We start from the raw sequence: 4,607 nt of genomic DNA, 5'->3' as shown, positions 1-4,607 counted from the left end.
AAAAATGGCAGTTACTTAATGAAATGTAATTATACGTTCTTAGAGTAAATAATAACTATATACAAAAGGGCACTTCTTGTATCGAGCATTTTGGCCAATCACGCTCTTTACTTTGTATCAACATAACGTTCGGTAGCTTTAAATATTTGGTCAAAACAAAACTAACTTAAGGAAGTGTTAGCAATGGTATTTATACAAGTTAAGTTTGTTACTGCAGGGGATAACTTCAATTTCCCATTACAATCATTCTTCTAACTATTTATTTGAACTGGACCCCTAGTGCAAGAAAGACTTCAGATAGAATGGTCAGTCTCGTTCTGTAAAGGGAAAACCAACAGTAGACAATCTTCATGGAGAGAGATTTAAATGAAGGTACCAAGCAAAAATACGTCCCCATTACGGAGATTTTTGTAACTATATGAAAAAGCGATTGGAAAGCGCTCAATACGTATTTTAAACCCATGAGGATTAGACGCTAAGTTCATATTGATCAGGAAATACATGTTCAAAAGAACTGAAGTGTACCATGACACAGGCCAACCACAAGACAAATTATGAATCCTTCAATGGTCCTACGCAGAGCCTAGTTCATGAGAGAGAGAGAGAGAGAGAGAGAGAGAGAGAGAGAGAGAGAGCACTGAATGTTAAATCATGTATCCTTCAATGCAAAAACCTAGTTCATGAGAGAGAGAGAGAGACTGATGTTAAATCATGTTATCCACAATGCAAAACCTAGTTATGAGAGAGAGAGCACTGAATGTTAAATCATGTATCCTTCAATGCAAAAACCTAGTTCATGAGAGAGAGAGAGAGAGAGAGAGAGAAGAGAACAAACAAGATTGATGGCAGAGGAGAGGGTCCAATAAAAACAAAAAGGAACACCTGCCATCCTGTGGCCCACACACGCTCAAATTTTTGGTCAAATTTTTTTATGTCAAATTATTTGACGGTTTGACATTCGCCCTACACGCTCAGACTTCTCAGCAAATTTTCATTTTGCTCCCGAGTGTCGTCATCATGGATGCATATACAGCGTTGGCTCTTGGCTTAGCGTTGAGGAGCACACAGAAACGAAAGAGACGAAAGTGGGCCCAGCAATGGTATTTGTGTCGTGAACGATTTGGTCATGCTCCTTTATTAAATGAACTGAGAATTAGTGAACCTGATGTTTTCAAGAACTTTCTTCGCATGGACGGAGAATCATTTGGCAAACTATCAGATCTTGTGAGACCATATATAACCAAAGAAAACACAGTTATGCGTTGTGCGATATCACCATTTGAAAGACTCTCAATAACTCTCCGTTTCTTGGCTACTGGAAACACATTCGAAGACCTGAAATTCCTGAGTGCCATTTCTCCTCAAGCCATTGGTGGTATCGTTATAGATACGTGCAACGCCATCAACACATGTTTGCAGTCGTACATAAAGGTAAGAAGATGCTGATTGTTCCAATACATTTTTATTAGTGAACGAAATTATGAATAACCATAATGAAATGAAATTTTATATAAACATATCCTTGTACGAGATGAATGTTAACAAAATGAAAAGATGCTGATTGTTCCAATACATTTTCATTAGTGAACTAAATTATGAATAACCATAATGAAATCAAATCTTATATAAACATATCCTTGTACGAGATGAATTTTAACAAAATGAAAAGATTCAGAAGAATATACTAAATAAACGTAAATACATAAATCATAAATGAGCAATATATGTTCAAATGTACCTCATTATGACAAAAATATGTAATGAGAAAAAGCATTTATAACTAATATAAGTAAATTAGAGTGTAACTGTCTTTTGGATCATTCATATGAATTATACCTATGCATTTAGGTTAAAGTTACCAAAATATCTTCCTGCATCAAGTGTTCCATCTACAGGATTACCCGAATTATCTTTCACCGAACTGTGCGACATAGGTGTATAGTTCCTTGCAGCCATGTTTGGGTATTGATGTGGTACAGCATCTCTATAATCACTGTGATGACCCATCGTACTGCTGATGGGTGGGTTGGAATGGGACCCATAGGGATAGGTGCATATTCACTGGTATCACTACTTGGTGTCCAACATCGAGTTTCTTGCGGGATGGGATGTATCTGCACAGACTGTCGATGCAGGTTTCCACAAAGTCCTTCGAAGATAATATCGTTTATTCCCTTCTTTGCGAGTAGCAGTTGTTTAGGATCCATTTTAGATAAATCATTGGCCCAAGCTTTAGCCATTGTGAGAAATTCATTTTCAGGTTTCTGAAGATGTTCACAAGCTAGTGCTCTCAGTTCGTCTTGGCGATTAGAAACCTTTGCCAATTTCTTACGCTTTGCAGGTTGAGCTGGAACAGGATGTAGGTTCGTACTTTCATTTACCCTGTCTTGTACGGTTGTGCCTTAATTCCTGGTCATCGTCAATCTGAAATTTAAAAAATATATATTTTATTTTCCAGATGCCGCAAACTGCTGAGGAATATAAAGAATTGAGCAACGATTTCAATAAACATTGGAATATACCACATTGTGTTGGGGCATTAGACGGCAAACACGTCTCAATTAAAAAACCAATTGCCTCTGGATCATTTTACTATAACTATAAGAAACATTTCAGTATCGTACTGCTAGCAGTTGTCAATGCCAAATACAAATTTATAATGGTCCCCCCCCCCCGTATGCGGGGGAATGGATGAACGGACGTGTTTCAGATGGAGGTGTAATGAGCCATACAAAATTTGGTTCTTTGATGGAACATGGCGAACTACAGCTACCAGGAGACGAACCGTTGCATGAAGGAGAGACTATTGATGTGCCTTACTTTTTCTTGGCCGACGAGGCTTTGGCAATGAATGAAAATCTCCTTAAACCCTACAGTGCAATGGGAAACGACGTTTTGGACCAGGAAAGAAGGATTTTCAATAATCGTTTAAGCGGGGGACGACGAATAGTTGAAAATGTGATCGTTTAATAATTGTTTCAAGATTTGGTGTATTCCAGAGGCCAATGATGCTTTCGCCAGAAAAAGCAACGACTGTCACATTAACATGTTGCTATCTACATAACTTTTTAAGGCAACAATCAAGCCGATACATGGCTCCGGGAAGCGTGGATTGGGAGGACAATGTCACACATGAGCTTCATAGTGGGGAATGGCGTACTAAACAGAGAGAACAAGCAGCCCTACGTCCCACATTCAGCAGGAATACGTCAGAAAAAGCGAAGTTTACTCAAGAAACTATGAAGCACTATTTTTCCAGCCTTGGGTCGGTTCCTTGGCAGTTACAATTGGTTTCATAGAAGCAAGCAAAGTGGAAGAAATGTAATTCTTTTATTTATTGATTATTTGTTTCTTTTAACACTTTTATATAGGCTTCTGAATAGTCTGTCTGTCTGTCTGTCTGTCACATTATGCGTTTTTTGACGGACGGCGAAAGCGGATGCATCGTCTTTGATGGTGATAGATGAGACCAACCAATGATTTTAGGATTTTTTTTTAGGATGGGCAGTATAGCCCAACCTTATATAAATCCAAAAATCATTCATTTGTTTGCTCTATCACCATCAAAGACGATGCATCCATTTTTGCCGTCCGACAAAAACCCATAGTGTGACATCGGCCTAACGGTATTTTACTTTTATATGCAAATAGACATGAATAACTATGAAATTTGTATAAATACCTAATTATGTTGGATAAGCTATGCAACAGTCATTGAATGCAACTAAATAAAGTATGCTTAATAATTTCACTTATATACCTCTAGAGTCGATTGTATTGTGCTTCGTGAAGAAGCCGGTGTTTCATGGTCACTCAGGAACCAAAGAGCATCAAAACACCATAGTGACGGCTCATAAATTTCATCTGCTCCTGCTCCAGATCTGCTAGTCTTTTATTTTTTTTAGTTCTTTTCGGAAGCTCGTCCGCAGTGAGTTTATTTTCTTCTTCAGCTCCTCCTTCGTCCCTTCCGGATGATAATCACGGAATTTCTGTAGAAGAGTCTCATATGCCATATCTTTTTTTATTTCAATCACTATAACAGTCACTTTTAATGTTCCAAAGTTGAGGTAAACTTCTATAAACATCAATAAGCTCAAGAAGAAATTTCTTTTCATGTTTTGTTGGAGCCATGATGACGATGAGCCGCGCACGTCCTCCTCAGATTATGTCTAATCACTAACTAATTTGCGCATATTATTGCTAGGTACCACACGCACAAATTATTTGACGTTGGCTCAAAAAATATCTACTGAAATCAGATCAGTAAAAAATTTGACATCAAACCTTTTAGGCCATCAAATTACGCCACACACGATCAACTTCATGTCAAATAATTTGACATAAAAAAATTGGACCAAAAATTTGAGCGTGTGTGGGCCGCTTTACTGTCTATGTCTGCAGTCATAATAACAAACAGTAATGCAGCTAACACCGTACCTTGTGGCACACCGGAAATTACCTTAGCTTCATCCGATTTCTCATCGTTTGCAATAACTATCTGTTTTCCGTTTGTGTAAAAATTCTTTTAACCATCTTCCTACTTTATCCACTATATTATGTTTTCTAATTTTCTTCGCTAATATATTATGGTCTACCTTGTCAAAAGC

General features: G+C 37.7%; 1 pseudogene; it reads right to left on the bottom strand.

The window, feature by feature from the left end:
• Window positions 1-1,836: 1,836 nt before the first annotated feature.
• LOC135222284 (uncharacterized) lies at window positions 1,837-4,131 on the bottom strand (annotated as a pseudogene).
• Window positions 4,132-4,607: the final 476 nt, after the last annotated feature.

The sequence above is a fragment of the Macrobrachium nipponense genome, chromosome 3 (genome assembly GCF_015104395.2).
Source record: "Macrobrachium nipponense isolate FS-2020 chromosome 3, ASM1510439v2, whole genome shotgun sequence".
NCBI lineage: Eukaryota > Metazoa > Arthropoda > Malacostraca > Decapoda > Palaemonidae > Macrobrachium > Macrobrachium nipponense.
Note: the sequence above shows the minus strand (reverse complement) of the source record. Positions and strands in the feature narration are given on the sequence as shown.